The sequence below is a fragment of the Zonotrichia albicollis genome, chromosome 1 (genome assembly GCF_047830755.1).
Source record: "Zonotrichia albicollis isolate bZonAlb1 chromosome 1, bZonAlb1.hap1, whole genome shotgun sequence".
NCBI classification, from domain to species: Eukaryota; Metazoa; Chordata; class Aves; order Passeriformes; family Passerellidae; genus Zonotrichia; species Zonotrichia albicollis.
Window position 1 is genome coordinate 63,981,759 of NC_133819.1, and position 17,934 is coordinate 63,999,692.

General features: G+C 40.8%; 1 long non-coding RNA gene across 1 annotated transcript in view; it reads left to right on the top strand.

Moving 5' to 3' along the window:
- The window catches only part of LOC113460893 (uncharacterized), a 37,137-nt gene that overhangs the window by 2,953 nt on the left and 16,250 nt on the right, over positions 1-17,934 (top strand). The window contains exons 2-3 of the long non-coding RNA XR_003382784.2: positions 5,753-5,845; positions 6,715-6,902. This is a non-coding gene — a long non-coding RNA (uncharacterized LOC113460893). The remainder of the gene's footprint in view (positions 1-5,752; positions 5,846-6,714; positions 6,903-17,934) is intronic.

Sequence of the window (17,934 nt, forward strand, 5' to 3'; positions counted from 1 at the left end):
TCTTGACTGCAATGGAAATATCTTCAGTCAATTAAACCATTAAAATTATCTTCTGTCCTTTGATCCCTATTTGTACCCACCTGTCCTTTTGTTAAATCTTTTCTAGTGCTGAAGAGAAGGCTCATTTGCTGCTCCTGATTCTCTGGAGGTGGGCAGCTCACTGCATGGTGCTGCTATGGAATGGTTTCCATCAACTCTGGGTCCCAGTGGGGTGTATAATTCTTCATAAATGGAAAGGCAACCTTTCAGTCTTTGCCCCCAAGAAACACACAAAGGAAAATGTGCAATATACAGTTCTCTTCCTTTTGATCCCTTTTTCTTTAGATAATTAGGTCGAATAGTCCCAGTGGGATCCACTTTATTAGCGCTAATAATTTATATATTTTACAGACATAAACTTCTCTTCCTGCTCACTTCTGAAGTCAGTACACTAAATTCCCAAAATATAGTCTGAACCTACACAGACATCAAGATCCTAGTAACTGGAACATATTGTTTAAGTCAGTGGGAATTCTGGAAGTCTTTTCACACCCAAAATCACTCATTGATCATAAGTAATAATATTCATTATTATTAATTATGGCTATAGAATTATATTTTTTAATGCTTTAGGCAATGCTCCATGACACTTTGACCAACATTTAGAAAAAGAAAGGCCCGTATGTCTTTTTCTCAGAGCAAATAAATTAAGTTTTATGGAATAGTAAGTGGAGGGTAGAACTGAATAAGCTAGTTGCAATGGAAATAATCTTTCAAAACATCGGAAAAGTTAGACACTTGCAATAGCATGTGGTCTAATTTCCTGAACCTGTGAGAAAGGACATGAATTATTCTATAGCTTACTGCTGAACATGTGCCTGATTCCTTATGTATGTAGAAAGCAAGAGTGGAATACATGTGTGAGTCAGGTCCAGCCTTTCTCATTCTGTCTCTTACAAGGTTAAAACCAAAGCAGACAATGTGATTGACAGGAAGGCATGCCAAGAAGTGAGCCAGAGCAACTTAGAGTAGTCTAGATGCTTCTCAACTGGACTGGACAAGAAGAAAAATAACTTTTGCTAACCTCTCTAATTTGTAAATAGTATTTGTGGTATTTTGTTTAAAAAAAACTTGTCAAAAGTTTTGGAATTATATTTTTTCAGTGTGTATCAAAATAGCAAGTATGGTAATTACATAGGAACCATACTCATCCACTGTTCCTCTGGCATGGCAGTCTTTCTCTAATATTCTGGCACTATTGTTTTCACAGCATTTACAGATAAGTTTACTGAACCTTGTCATAGGGGTAGGGTCAAAGATGATGCAATGAGGTTTTTTAGAGGATTTTTTTTCTGGTTGGTCGGTTTTCATTTAGTTGGGGGTTTGTTTGTTTGGAGTACTTTTTAGAAAGAAACATATACCTGAGTTTAAAATTCAGGTAGAATCTTGGCTCCTTTAAGGTCACATCAAGTTGGGATCCTGCAAACACAGGTTCGGTTGCCACCTAGGGAATGTAGGATGTTCACAACTCACATTCAATTTACTGCTTTTACGTGAAAGGTTTCTGGATTTCAGGGCTGGATGGTGGGGTGACATTGAATACAAGATTGTGTAGCATTTTATAGAACTTCTCTTTTATTACTAGCTCGATAATCACATTAAGTTAGACTGAAAATTTGAACTAATTCTTTCCCTTGAGGCCTGGGCTCTAATAATGGTAAAAATCTGTGAAATAAGATGAATACAATTCAATAATTATATTGATAAATAAAATGAAAATCAACTAATTGTGTCATTCAGTCAGCTGTCTGCCTCCGTTGTTGCTGCCTTTCTGCATCAGCGACTGCTAAACTTTTTCTGTCACACTTCAATAAATTTAATTGTGCAGAATAAATGAGCTAATTTTTGAAGTCACAGGCACTGTTTGCAAGATAAGGATGATGATTTATTGACCTCCTTCTAACTCTGTAAGAATGTCACCCTCCTTTTTCCTGACAACCATAAAAAGGGGTTTTGTCCCTCTTCACCCAGCATCTTGCTAAATCCTACTTTGTATATTTACCTTCCCATCTCATTTTCTTGAAGTCACATAATGCAGCACAACATATCAAAGATCCCTGCTTGAATTTGGTGGCCATATAGAATATTCCAAATGATTATCAGAACCATGGGGATTTTTTCTTTCATTTTATGATACTTTCTTCTGATGGTCTTTTCATTTTCTGTATTTTGGAAGGGTGTGGGCTAACAGGAAGTACAAGAGAAAAAGCACAGATTAATACCTTTTTTTTCCTGGATGCTGTGTTCTAATCTCAGTCATGGTTCTGTGAGTTCATATACCCTGCCAGGATGGACAAACACTCCAGTGCTTGCTCTCATTGATAGTTTATCCAGGAAAACAGGTAAAATGGCTGATATCAGTCATTGGACATGCCTCAGAAAAAAAAAAAAAATAAAGCCAGCTTTTAAAACTTTTGTTTCTGTTTCTCAGGCTTAGATGATGAGAAGATGAGAAGATAACACTGACTATCTTGTCTTTTTATACAGCTGCAATTTGACAGCAATGGGTTTGTTAAACTCAAAAGAAATGGTAGGAGTGAATAGGCTGCACCCATTCTTTCCCACTTCTCTGATTTTCTTTGTGAGTTAGGGCTTTTTTCAGCAAAACATCTGTATGACAGCCACAACTCCCCTTTTTCATAAGGCTGGATATTTTGTTCTGTTCTTTAAATTAAAGTATCCAAGTAACCTATATGTGTATGAAAAAGGTTGATCAGATACTGTGGAACAGTTGTGGTACAACTGTGTCTCTGTTACAGCAGACAAATCGGTTGTCATGCTGCAGCAATGTGATCCCTGAATCTAAAATCTTGGTAATCTATTGAGTCAATAAAACTCTTTAGAGAAAAAATAAGATCAGCATCAACACATCAGCTGTGTCAAAAAATGCTCTCCAAGTTCTCCTTCCCTGCCTCTGTCAAATAAATCCAATAAATGACAAGGATGGGGACACCTTCTTTGTGCATGAAATGGCTGCCTCCTGAGGTAGGGCTGTGCAAACCATCTCACTGTGTGCTGTGTTTCTTCTTCACACAGAGATTGAATCTGCTATTCTTTGACTATGATGCCAGGCAACACAGTAGGTCAAATATATATGAAAGTTAGCTAGATGTTGACAAACCTGGCATCCTGGAAGTGGACAGTAAAAGACTTTTTATGGAGCCAGGATTTCAGCCAGCCACCTAAAACACAAACTGTGAGAAAGCTTTTTTTCATGTTTTAGTTGTTATATTGGACCCCTTCCTGCTGTAACTTTCTTCTAAAGAAGACTTATAACCTCCTAAATATTTCCTGTCAGGTGTTGGCTAGGTGAAATGCATCCTAGGGAATTGCAGCTGGAGGAATCACAACATCCCACATACAGAGCAGTCCAAATTTCTGCCAAACTGTTCACTGTGTCTTAAACCCCTTGCACTCTTTGTGACTGATGCTCGTAGCAAAAAGGCAGACCTAACCCAGAAAAGTCTTCTGCATCTTAGCTCTGCCTTCCTTCAAACAAAAACTTATGTGTTAGCAGCCTGCCTGGGAGCTCCACACAAACCTGACACAGACAGCCTTTGCCAGATTTTGCTTTTTTAATGGTAATTGCTGTCCCTCCATGTTTTCGCCGTGTAGTTGGTGTTTGTGCCTTGGTTGCTGTGGGTCACTTAATTTGCACTATCTCAGGAACCTGCACTGTAGTGATTATATTGATTTTGGGAGGAGCACTAAAAGCAAATTAACTCTGAACAAAACTTACTCTTTGGCAAAGAAAGCACTGCCAACTTTAAAAGGACAAAATTCCACCAGCATGTAATGTTTTATTGGGCTGTAGTGAAATACTTTGGAGAAAGATTTCCAGTTCATAAAGCACTTCCAAAATGTTGATTGACCTTCTGGTTTGTGGTGCACTATAATTTTTCTTTTGCAAACCAACTTCCAACTGTCCCGCAGATTTCTTGCACCAAGAACAAGAAATAAAGTGTGGAATAAACCTTGGACACTGTGGGAGGTACAGGAGATTTCTGAAAATGCTAAGTCTGATTCAGATAGCATTTCTAAAGCCATGGCATCCACTGAAGAAGTTCTGTGTGCTTCCTTTGAAAGAAAGAGGAAAGTCAGTAGTCTTGCAATTAAAGTGGTGCTAATTTTCCAGTTCAGATTTTTTTTCTGCTGTGCCATTCGTCAGATCTTAAATTGCAAGTAGATGAATAGAACACATTTTATAATTAATCCAAATTGAACATATTCATCACGCTCTGTAAATTGTAACACAGTTCTGCCCTTCTTTATCATTTTATGTTTGTTTTCTGATTATGTGGGTATGACTGAGCGTTGCTGGTCTGCTCTGGAAGTGACTTGGCAAAATGCCACTCGCTTGTCACTCAAGTCTGATTTACAGACTAGCTGAAGGGTACAAGCTTTGGTGAAGTAATTTGTCCACAGATGAAACCAAAGTTAGGCAAATAAGGACTTCTCATGAAAGAAAACCTATCTTCCTTGTTGCTGAATGTAGAAGCTGAACTTTTCAGGTGTGGGGATAAATCAGAGCCAAGTACAGAGATAAGATTCTGGTGAAATTTTGTTGTCTTTCTAATATACCAGGCTTTTGTTTCATTCTGATGAGGATGTGGAAGTCAGCTCCATTACCAAGGCAATGCATGGACAAGATCAGGGTTTAGGTTTGGTGTTTTCCTAAAAATATGGGGCTTTGTGTTCATTCTGCTGAATAAATGGAACATAGGAAGCCAGGCCCGTTATTCAGGCAATGCATGGATTTGAGATGATTCTGTGTTCTTTGATGTTTGAAAACTAAGTTGGCAATAACAGAACCGTCCAATTATGTAAAAATCAGGAGCTTGAGGGTGTATTGAAGCCCACGTGAAACAAATAGAAAAGAATGTCTAGAGGTAGGAGCCATTCAGTGTCTGTGACTGGCTTGGGTTCCTCTATTGCCAGACCATTTCCAGTCCTCAGGACAGACCTAGTATGATTAGATCACAGCATCCCCTATTCCACAATATATACTAACTGAAAGACACTGGTTTCCAGTTGAGATTTTTTTCTAATATATTGTGGTTTTGAGACTGCCTTGGAATATTTTATATAACATCAGCCACTGTGCAGATTTGTCTATTGTACAGTAATTACTTAAATAGGGGATTTTGTATGCTACAGCCAGTGATTCATGAACTGCAGGGTATCTGCAAAAGCAGGCTTTCATTGGGATTATGGGATGTAAAAAGCCTGAAGGTTTTTGCCTTTGATAGCAGACCTGCCATGGCATCCACATAGGGTTTGTCTAATAAATTGTATTAGTGCTGATAACTTCCCTCCCCCAACTCCTTACTATTCTGAAGTGTTTGAAAGCAAACTGTTTCTGTGTGAATTACTACTGTGGCTATCATTAAAGAATGTGTTCAGCATGTGTGCTGTTGACCATGAAGTATAACAGAGAAGTTGAAAAAGTCCTTCAGAAATTACTTGACAATGTGAAATTTGCAATTATGTGATTTCTAACTAGAAATAGGGGAGCTGTGGGAAGTGTGGGGAAAAGAGCACAGTTCAATGTTCTCAATGTCTTCAAGGGGATATGGTCTCTTATTGTCCATGAGGTTAGGGTTAGGTAGCTAAATCTCCTACCTGCTTTTGGAAATACTCTCAGCTACTGACAAAAATGGAGCTACTGATTGATTTAGGGCTTTGTCTAATTTAGCATATTGAATTATTTCAGGCCCACAAGAAGGAGGAGGATATGCTGATGACAGCATGTTCAGGCCTGTGTATTCAACCAATGTGTTAGACTAGGGATCCGTGCCAGACACAGGTAAGCCTAAAGCTTTTTCCTTCTGTGAGATCCAGCAGGAACTGGGCAAGGGGAATCATAAATATTATGATAATGGCTTGCTGCCTGATAAAAATACCTAATTTTTCCAGGGGATAGAAGGTTTCTGGTGAAATTTCCTTGCTGAATTTTCTGTCAGTCCTTTTCTAAATCTCTGCATGTTTCATGTCAAAAAGACAGAAACAGTTGTGTAGTAGTCACTCGTGAGTTTTAATTATAGCCGGCAGAGAATTTCAGACATGCTGATGCTTGTTTTTATGTTGGGATCCAAATGGCTGCATTTTGTTTCCAGGGGTTGAGAAAGATCATTTTCTTAGTCATATTTCTCTGAGATCTAGAGCTGTTCAGATAAAAACAAAAACAAAAAAGAACCCTTAGTGCTGTTAACTCTCTTCCTTCTGAAGTCATCACAGTTCAGGTAAAGCAGTTCAGCAGTAAGTAAATGCAAGTTATGATATGTAAAAGCAGAGTGCATGTTTGGTACCTGAGATAGTTCACTGACTTTTATTGCCATACAAAAGGGTCACATCAAACATTAGCAGCAAGAAAATTATAGATGTCCCAATATCTATCCACCCTTGCTCAATTTTGACTGGGCCTGTTTCAGGCTGCCTAGTGTGCAGGAGGCAGCTTTTCCATAAGCTTGCTATTTTAAAAACTCAATAAAAATAAGAGAACAGCAAGCAGTGAATCTATAGTTATGTTTGTATTTTGTATGTACAGACAGAGCTGTATATCCTGAACTGAAATCCTCTGTTCAGCAGCGGTTCCCTGGGTTAGGTGCTTTGTAAAGGTTTGGTTGAAAAGTCCTGTCTGATTCTATTCTCGCTATTCTCAACTCTGTTTTGCAGCACTTGGCCATGCAAAGTGATGCTCCCAAACAGGGCATTGGAGGAGACTCAGCTCAGCAAAGCTGCAGGTAGAGCAGAGCTCGTTGCCACTGTTTTCCATATGTTCCTCTCTATGGGGGCCTGACTGGACCTCGACCTGAGGAGGATGCGAAATGGAAACTTAATGGAGAAGAAAGTCCCACCCCCAGGTATATGAGGCTGCCAAACTCTTTTGTTCTCATTCTCTTTGGTTTAGGGTGTTTCTGTCCTGGAGGGAGGAGCCTCTATGTGTGTGTGTGTACTACAGGAAGCACATTCATCCCTTGCTCTGCTAATTCCATGAATACATTTATTGCTCAGCCTCAATCTGCAGCCCTCAAAAAACCACCTTCCCCTATTTCCCTTTTTTTTTCCTTTAATTTTTTTTTCTTTTTTGTTTCAAGTTAGTTCACATTGGTTAATCATTTTAGAAATGTTTAGGGCTGGGATTGTGAAACCTTTGCTGGCAAGTTTTTCCCCTGGAGTCAAGGAGACTACTCATTAGCATGACTACTTGCCAGCATGAAGGAGGGATTCACAATCTGGACGTTTGTAGTTTTAAAAATATGTCTCTATTTAGCTGATTTGAGCAGCTGAACAGGGCTAGTTATGGAAATCAGGCTGTCACACTCTGGTGTTTTACTTCAGAATGCATCTTTGGTGAAGAAATGCATTTTTGCATAATACATGCACACACGTTTAAATAGTATTTTAGTTATCTGATTGGTGCCTTCACTTTCACGTACAAGCATTGTGTGATGCCCAGCAAAAACCAAGTCATTTGCTGATAAATCCCTGTTCTATACCCCTCTTAGCTTACACACAGCACAAAAATGTATGTGGGTCAGCACTGACAGAAAAGCCATTATGGGAAAACTATGCCAACCTCTTGGCTGTGGGTAGTGCTTGCAGGACATCTGTTTTTGAGCCCAGTGGGTGCGGGGGGGGTAGAAGGTGAGGAGTTGAGTATGGCTGAATCTGCAGGACATGAAGGTGGCATGGCTCTACCTCTTGTTCCTGCTTGCAAGAAGCAGAACTCAGAGGAAGGAAGTCTGGCTCTGTGACAGAAAACCCTGTGCTTTATATTACACTGGTCCCCTGCTGTGAGTCAGTCATTCCCCCTTTTTTTATCTGAGGACAAGTGAAACAATTCTGCCTCTGCTCTGCATGGCTAACAGCAGCAGTGACCTTCAGGCTTGCCACTTAAAGCCGGTGTGGGATCATCCCAGGGAAATTTCAAAACAACGATATCTTTCCTTTTCCCTGCTGCTCCTCCACCCCACTCTGCTCCGTGCCTCCCCTGCAGCCACCGAGTCTGGGTACTGGGCTGCTGGAGCACCCGAGTTCCCTCTTCTGTCTGCCTCTCCCTCCACCTTCCACAAAGCTGACAGGGGGATTTTTCACCTCCTCACTTTCCTTTTTCCTCTTTGATTAACTTTGGACCAGATGGCCAGTCCCCAATCTCTCAGCATGCATTTGACTGACAGGAGCCTTTGATAAACCTCATAAGAATGAAGTCATCTTCAGGTCACCTCCTCTGCCTGGCCTTTAGCATCCCACACATACCACCATTATCTGCTGAATAGGAGACAAAGGAAATTAGCTCCAATTCCCTATCATCCCCATTATTTTCACACTGATTTAAACAATGAGGCAATGAGATGCCCTTCACTTTCCTTAGAAAGGTACAAATGTCAGCTGTTAAGAAATGCAAACAAGAGGGTTCCCATGTTAATGGATGGGCTTCTTTGTAAAGCCATGAAGTGGTAAAGTGGATTTATTCACCGCCTGCCTGGAAAATGCTTAACACACTTCTAAACAAATTCTTTAATGACTTTTATTTTATACACAATGTGGAGTGCTTGAGAGGTCTCATTGTTTTGGTCTGGATATATACAATGAGGTGATATACTGTTCTGCTGTTTTTCCATAAGCAGTTATCAACTGGAATCTTGGAATCTGAATTCCCTGATATACAGAAACATTTAGCTGCATATGAATCTGAGTACTGCGATGTAGGAAACTACCTTAAGTTCCAAGTGAGGAAAAACATTCGTATACTCTGGACAGAGGACCAAAGTGCATGAATCAAAACATCAATTCTACAGAGATTTGTAAATAGCAACCTCATATTCACTTTGCTATTAACATTTTATCTGAGAAGAAAAATAACAGTACACCTTAGGAATTATTGCCTATAGGGCATTTTAGGGCAGGCATGCTAGAAAATATCTGCGAAAATATTTATTTTGATGTAAGTTCTTTCCCAAGATTGCAGTCTTCCACTTGAATTGCTTTAACTGTTAGTTAATTCTGGCAATTTTTTTAGCAAATGGAAGTGTCTGGATGATTGGGCCCTTGCATGAAAACATTCTCCAGATCACTGGCACACCCAAATACATGGCAGGAGATTAAATCATCAGTGGTCTCCAAATTCACACTTGGGAAAACTGGTCCATAACTTGGAAACATTAAGTGGTCCAACATTAAAATATAACTTGTTTTTTCTTCTTTGCTTAGTCTCTGTAGTAAAGCAGTCAGCATCTTGCCTCCAAAATGGGAGTTCCTACAAAGTCATCTCTTGATGTACAGTTGAAAAGTTCCACACAAGACTATATTTATATATTCCACACAGAGCAGCAATGACACTGGGAGCTAGAAACTGGGAGCTGTATTCCTGTTGCCCAGTATGAAACAGGAGCAAGGACAGTGTGTCAGGTCAAGAGACTGGTGAGCAATTCTGCACACCTTGCCAAGTTGCTAGACCTTGGCTTCCTGTGCAGTCAGCAGAAACAAAAGTCATCTTGGTGCCCTAGTCAGGCTTGTAGAGAAGTCAGTCCTGCCTGCTTGATGCATCTAGTGGTCCCTGTTCACAAGAAGTCTGAATCACTCTTTGCTTATTGACCTTAGATACCACTGTAGTGTGGGTTTCTACATTAGACTCCTACACTGAGCAGACTGAATGTGGTGGCTCTGAAAGTGATGGTCTGTGAAGGCCTTTCTGTTGTTTTAAAGTTATAGGTGGTGCTTGCCACATCCCTTTGGCCACTGATGAAGCCTGGTCTTTTTCTTCACAGTGTTATGGCAAGTACCTCACTTCTCCAGTGGCAGAGAGAATTCAGATGATTAATTGTCTAGGATCATTTATGCTTCTGGGCAGCCCCGGCTACCCTTCACCGTGAGCTCTGTGTCTAGAGAATTATTGCAGAATTGGAGCATGAGAGGACATCTAGCTTTTAAATAAAGACCTTCTCCATGTGAATTCAAACAAACTCTTGCTGCTGAAGGAGGATGTTAATATGGATGTCAGGCGGAACCTATATTGTTTTGCTTTGTGAGAGTCTTTTTTCTATGGCTTCTGTTACTGATGGGAGAAGATTCATTCTGTGGTACTGCAGTAAATGATTCCCATTCAATGCTGGGCATATGAACCCAACAGAATTCACTAGATGAGAGAAGTCTTCAGAAAAGTGAATTAAGCCTAATTAAAGTATTAATTCTTCAATCATTCCTGAAAAAAATCAAAAGAAATGTTTGCTTCTTTTTTCCTTCCAGCTAAAAAGCTTCCAGTGTGGCCTGTACCATCAAAGTATTTCAACTGCTTAGCAATTATGCCTTGTTCCTCTTTACTCTATATTCCATCTTATGGGGTACACCTCAAATCACCACAATTTTATGGGTGCTGACAATAAAAGGATAGTCTCTCAAGAACCTGCAATTCATGTTACTTTTTGAAGCATTTGAATAGCTAACACAGAAGGCCAGATGCTTGCCTCCATTTATCAAGTCTCACCTTCTTCATGTTGTGGTGTTTCCATCTTGATCTGACTTTCCACCAAGTTGTCTTTTTTTCTGACAGTCAATCCCCAGCCAGTCAAGTGGCTGAAGATGGGCACTAGGCTTAGCTAGCTAGAACGTGGCACAGGAACAGATGGCTTCTGCCCCAGCAGCCTCAGTAGTATTTTAACACTTCTGAAGGCACCTTTGCACTGGTAAGGGTGGGAAGCTTAACACATTTCCATGCATCCTGCTGCACGCTTTCTGATCAGAATCTGGAGGAGGAATTGAACTTCTGGCAGCAGTTATGAACTTGGCAGCCAGTCAGTTTCTTTTAAGGACCCTGCTGTATCAGGGTGCAGATCAAGGTGCAAAACCAACCCTCTGAAAAGCTTATTTTCCTAAGATAGGGAAGAACGAATTTCATGCAGCTATCCTGTGGCAAGAGACTGAAAACTGTCTGTAGTACTAAAGAAGTTTTTTTTCTCCCCCAATTTGTTTTTCTCCCCCATTCTCTCCCCCAGTTTGTTTTTCTTACGCAGCCTGTCACTACTTGGTGTATTAATCCATCTCTGCACAGAAATGGACACACCAAGAAGATGGACTATGTACTGGCACCAACAGGGTGTGACTTAGGTTGCATTACAATAGAAACTCAAACCAGTCTGAAGAAGCAAGGACATGGCAAAGCTTCTAATCTCAGGGTTTTGACTTTTGGGGATTTTTAAGCAGAAGTATTAGCAATCTGCAATTCAAAGTAAGGGGTTGAGGGTGGGGGGCTTATGCTTCCCATTTTGTTTTTAAGAAGGTCACAGTGAAAGCTTGTGATTGAATATTTTGCATGGAACTGCCTATGACAAAGAGAAAGACGAGGGGTTTGTCAGAGTACTATGAAAAGAGAGAAAGATCTGTGTTAGATTTTTAAGGTATATTTGAAAGAATGAAATAAAAAAAATGCTTTCAAATCCTCAGGGACTTTGCAATTTATCAAGAAAGACACATTCTTCCTAATGAAAGGTTACTGACCTTCATGAATGTGACAGTTCAATTACAGCCCATTCATATGCAGAGCAGTCGTTGATAAAGGATTTAGGAAATGTGACTAGCATTGCAAAAAAAAAAGGGGGGGATGTCTAGAAAATTATTTTTTATTGTGGAGCAAGAAATATAAATAAGATTCAGTCAGGTAGTAGAACCTTTTCTTCTCTGGCCCAGCAACCCATTAGATTTGCTTCAGTGAATACATTGACTTTTTCCTCTTCTTTTTCTACTAATATTTCTGTCTTTTTAATCCTCTGAACTACTAAACCTAACAAATCATAAAGCCCTCGGGGTGCTGAGATGCAGGGTTTCAAACATTTTTTCCCTCTGACTGGCAGAGAAAGCTGGAATGTGTCCTAATGTTTTTTTAAGTGCTTGAGTAGTATTTAAACTCTTAAATGGATGGAAAGTTAAAGCAGCAGCAAATGCACATGCACATACATGTTACCCCCCCTTCCTTTTCCTTCCACCTTTTCCTCCCCCTGCTTCCCCACACACACTGAGCTTGGCCTCTCCAAGGCTGTTAATAGCCAAAGCAGATATTGGCTAGACTCTCTGGAGCCAGCCTTCAGCCAATGGAGTGTGACACCTGTGAGCTGATGTTTGTTGAACTCCTCCAGGTGTAGGAAAGATGCTTAAATTGACATAAGGCAGGAGCTGTGAAAACAGGCAAATGTGTCACTCATATATACACACAGCTCCCTGGAAGATCCCAAGGCCAAGTGGTTGCAAAATGTCTAGAAAGAAAGAAAGACAAAAAGAAAGAAAGAGAAATGTTTCCCTTGCTTTGAAACAGTTCCAGATTATGTGTTTATCTATCTGCATGCACACACACTCATGGATCTGGGCCAATGCCCACATGAAGGGTGCACAGAAATAGCTTGAGGTACACGCGTACAAACCCATCTCGTGTCCTAAGGTGAAAGCAGGCTGAGCACTTGTGGAGTTAGATGAGGACATTCCTTTGAGTAAACCCTCTTCACAGGTGGTCCTGGATGGAGAGGCTGTGGTGCAGGTTGAGCTCTCAGAACCTTACATCTACTTTGGGTCAGGGTTATATGGAAGGCATTGTCTTCCAGAGAGCAACAAACAGATTCCCTACTTTAACCAAGGGCTTGAATTCAAGAGCAGTTAGGTGACTGTGAAGAAGTGCCAAACCTGCCTTTGGAAGTGAGAGCCAAAAGGTATATCCTTGACCCTCTGCTCAGTATCTGTGAAATGGCATTGCCCAGGCTCAAGGTTAAGATTTTTCTGCACTGCCCAGGCAGGGAAGAGCTGCAGGGATGGACACCATGAAATCTCTGTTATTCTCAGAGGAGCAGCTGCAGGGAGCAGAAGTCAATGCACAATACCTTTGACTTCTGTTATGGCTGATGATGTTTTTCGGGAAACCAAAACCACTCTGAGCCCTTCACGTTGCTGCACAGTGTGTCTCTCCTGCCTAGTTACCTTCTCTGGGTAAATTTCAAGCCCTGTCCCTAGTGGATGTTTTGAGCACTTTGCTGGCTGGGAGCTGAAATTTGTGTATGTTCTCAAGAAAGATCCAAGGGGCCTGTTTGGAGGTCCTGTGGTTTTCCATGAGCAAACACTCATTGGTACTGACTGCTTTATGGTCTCTCAGCCTCTGTTGGCTCATTTGGGTTTAGGTGATCATTGTAGAGGAAAGAACACTTCCTTGTCCTTACTCTAATTTTAGATCAAGGGCTGGCATAGAACTGACTTTGGCAGCATCAAATGATAATGTCTCATAGCAATGTATACTAATAAAGTAATCAATCTGTCTTTATTGGTACTTTCAGATGACTTTGAAATGCATAATTGTAAGGTATTGAATTATGGAAATCATGGTAGAAATTACAAGCATCCCTTTGGAATGGTCATATTCTTACTTCTCTTTTAAGCTGAAGTGCATCTGATCTTTTTTGAAGGGCTTTTTGAAGCAAAATTCTTTGTTCTCCCTTCTGTTTGGCACCTACCTGAGACCTTCATGGTGTTAGGAGGCCGCAAGAGAAATGAATCCAATATATTCCCACAAGAAATCCATTGATGCAGTGCAGCAGGCAACCAAGCATCTGTCTGGGACATTCTGAAATTTTCTATACCCACCTTGCTTTTCCCAGTGCCCAGACTGCTCTAGAAGCTCTGGGCCAACCCTGACAGTCAGATGACCATCTCCCCTGCCATAGCTTTTAGCTGCCTCACAGGGTAGCAAGATTACAATCAAGATCCTTCGAGCACTGGAGTTTTCTAGTTGTATGTACACCACTTGCTTCTAATGCTGAAAAGGAAAAGAAGCTAAAGGAATTGAAAATGCTGTCATTTTTAAGTTAAGACCTCTTTGGAGACTGTCTGTGCTGTTAGATTCATTGCAGGCAGGGTCACAATCCAGCAGAACAATTAAACACTGAGACTGGAACATTATTGTATTTGAACTGAAGACTGAAACAATTATATTTAAATGGAGAAAGTAGGAGAACTAATCCAAGTATATTCTATTAAATTCTGCATGTCATTCCTCAAATATGTTTTCTGCAACCTGCTGTAATCTACTTGGACTATGAAATGATATAAAGGGTTTGCTGGAATTCATCTGGACTAACCTTTCTGCAATGTTTTGTCTTTGCCTGTTGTAGATAATGCGTGCCATCTAAGTTTTGGTTCTTTTTCCAGTAAGATCCCCAAACAAGACTGTAAAACATTTGTCACAGAAGGGCCCACTTTTCACCCGTAGTAAAATGTATTTAGTCTATTTACCAATGACAATCTGATCAACTTTCATTTTTAATACATTCATTTTCATGACAGAATTTAATATTCAAATCTAGTTAACAGCCATCGTTACTGAATGCAAAATAATAATTATCAGTAGCAGCAGCATGAGAACATTTCTGACCACATTAGCTTTGCTGAAAAATGAAGACTTTGTTTTCTGCTTACATTTAATTGGCAGGGTTCCTTCAAAGTTTACTCTTGGCCCTGAGACTTGAGAGTGCAGTCAGGCATGTGGCTGAGAGCAGTCCTAATAGGCAAGGCTGCATAACCTCACCAGCTAAAGCTCAGGGGCTGAGAGGGGGTTGTTCACCAGGGGAAAAACACAGTGTGCTGCCGCTCAAGCTAGCATGAACTTTACATACTGCCTGCCTTGCTGATTGATTAAAAATGTAGTCATCCTTAAAGGCAAACCTCCTAAGGACTTACAGTAAGTCACAAACACAAAGATGGTTTTATGTTGTACACTTTTATGTAACAGACTCTTTAGGGATGAAGACTTTGTTTGCAGTCAGTGCCAGTTGGTTGGTGGCTCCTGTTAGCTCGCCGGTTGAGGCAGGTTCTCCTCAATCAGTCCACATGGAAACCAAGCTGCACCTGAGCAAACATTGGAAGGTGGAGAAAGAATTGCTTTCAGTTCACAGCCACAAAAGTTGGAGTGACTTATGCATGTTCCAGTAGGGAAAACTTTCTCTCATGGCTGATTGTTTGATAAGATATGGCAGGAATTAATTTTAGTGGGGCTAGTAATCATGAATTATTGTATGGCTGGCCCCCTTCTAGCTGGATTTCAAGGTGTATCTGGATGAAAAGTATTGATCAGACATGATCTCTCAGTTCTCTGGTGCCCTCAGTCAACTGGTATGAGATAACACACAGGAAAGCATTTGCATCCATACTCTCTAGACAGCAAAAGAGGGGGATGTATGTGACAGGCCATGAGCACCTTAGGGTAGGGGTAATGTCTTGTAGCCACAGTTTCATCTCAGCCTGGAAAGCATCAGGAACTGAATAGCAGGACAACATGCAAAAGCACATTGTGGCCAGGGTAGGAAAACGGCCTCAGAAGGAATACTCATACTGCTGATAGTCACTGGATCGAGCTATTGATAGATTTCCTTGTGTGAAGTAAGGCTGAGGGGAGGAAAAGGTTCCTTTTCAAAGCAGATGTGATGTGCCAGCACTGTGTCCTGGAACTCCAATTTCAACATGGGCATAAATTCTTTCAGGTGCTGTTCATTAAAACTGTGGTGAAGAAGGTGAAGGCACAGAAAGTTGAGTGTTTTACTGTTATTTGTCTGGTCTAGTGCATACTCTGCATGTTAGGATAGACACTGCTCTGTCTAGTGTCTTACAACATATTGATAGGAAGGACTGGGTCCAGAAAAGGCAATGTTGGCTCACATTCACAAAATGTTATAACTACATGTGTATATATGTCAAATTTGAAGTATTTAAACAGACCCCAATTCTGGTGTATCAAAGTGTCTAGAAAACACATTTCTTCAAAAGAACCTTTTCTACTTTGGAAGAAGCAAGAAAAATAGTAACAGGCAAGATATATTACAAAATCTGGGCCTCTGTCCAGGAAAAGCACAAGTTTCCAAGATCCTCACATTTCTGCATTATGGCCTATATTGAGGTCAAACCTTTTTAAGGTACAGATTTTTCTTCTGGGTACTTCAAGAGGAAACAATGTGGGTTCATTTCTGGTTTTTTGGTTTTTTTTTTGGTCTGTATGGTGAGTAATAGGATTCTGGGACTTCACTTGTTTTTTAAAAGGTTGTGACTTTTTTTTTTTTGCTGGGTTCTAGTCTTGTCTTGTCTTCTGGTTTGCAAAGAGTCTTGATGGTGCTCTTAAGGGTTAAGAACTGTGGATTTTCCTTGAAGAGGAAGGATACTGAAACTTTAACAGATTTTCTCCAACATGCTTTTTTAGCAATCAAAGAAAACCTATGAGAGCTGGAAACTTCTGAGTGTTTGCTCATCAAAACCACATTTTTCTTCCCTAGTAGTTCACAATCCTACCCGTTTTCCTACAGTCTCAATATGCCAATGATATAATTAAAGCATGAATTGCTATTGTCAGACAAGGAAATAGCTGGAATACACTGGAAAAATATCTCTAAAATCATTATAATGAAAGTAAAAAAGTTGAGAAAAATACCCTATCCTTTCATCTATGACAGGGATGGCCCTTAAAGATTTTTGTAAGACAAAGAAAAATCTCCTCAGTGATTCCAGCAGTTCTTCTCTGCTGATCACAGGAAGGGAGGGTATAGCTGAGAGATTGCTCTACTCCAGCTACCATCCCCTTAAGAGAGCAAACTGGCACCAGCACAGGGTGGTATCCAAGGTTACTTGCTAGTCTGTCTCTTGATTTCCTTGAGGGCAGTGCTGTGGTGACTCCAGATGAGGCCTGTGTTCAGCCTGGCAAGGCAGTCAGTCCTGCCCTACAGGTTTGTACCAGGTAAGAGTAGGTGTATGATCTACTCCTGTCTGCCCTTGTGACCTTGCTGTGTAGACAGCAATGAAAATCCATCCCACTCATCCCCCTGCCTGCCACAGTAAATCCTGCGCATTCACTCCTTTTAACACTGCATGTGGATACATGCAAATGTCATTACTGAGGTGCCTTATTGCCTGTGAGTGCAAAGGAGCCCAAGGGACTGCATACAGGGGCACATAGCGACCACCCAGTGGTGCTATCTAAAAAGAAGAGGTAAGATATAATAGAGGTGAGTGTCTTTCCAGCCAGCCAGGTACATTGTCTAACACTGGTGGTACTTTCATGTTTTGCATGAACTGGTGACTAGGAGTTTCATGTGGCCGCTCTATCGTACATTAGTAACATATGCATTCCATGCAAAAGCAGGGTTTGTCTGAGCCCAGATTCTGTTTGAATATTTACAGCTACTGACAGTCTGTGGGACAACCAGCAATCCTTCTTTTCGGCCAGATTTCTGGACACATACAAGAGGACATGTTTGGTGAAGCCAGCCCCTAGAGCAGCCCCAGTTCTTGGCCTCCTGTCACCCGTTTTAAGGACAGGAGGTCAAGACTCCACCATGTCTTGGTGTCTTCTCTGATGCAGTTCTGGAGTGCCCCAGAACTGGTCTGCCTTTGTTCCATGCATCTCCTCTCCTGTAAGGAAGGCCAACAGAAGGAAAAAGGTTAATAGGGAATGGGCTGTCTCATGATCCCCAGTGACTGGAGTAGCCCTGCAACCTGGCTAGGGACACCATAATTTATAGTGAAAGTTAAAGTGGTGCAGAAGATTCAGTCTTCAGGTTTTAATCCTGGGCACTTTGCAGGGTCAACTTTCTGCATTTCCACAGAGATCTTGTTGTTCCCATCATTTTTTTTTCCTGGCCTTTTCCTGAATTAAGTGACAGCAACTACTCTCAGTGTCTTACACCAAGTAAACTGGGAAGTCCATGCCTTCTACTTCTGCTTCATATCAAAGTTTATTGCCCATAGAATGAAAGATAAGGGGGCTTGGTTTTTTTTATTTTATGGCTTTATTTGGATTTGTTGGTTGTTGGGTTGCTTTTTTTTCTGACAGAGAATGTGTGGGTAGGAAAACATCTAATCTGTCAAACTCTTCATGACTAA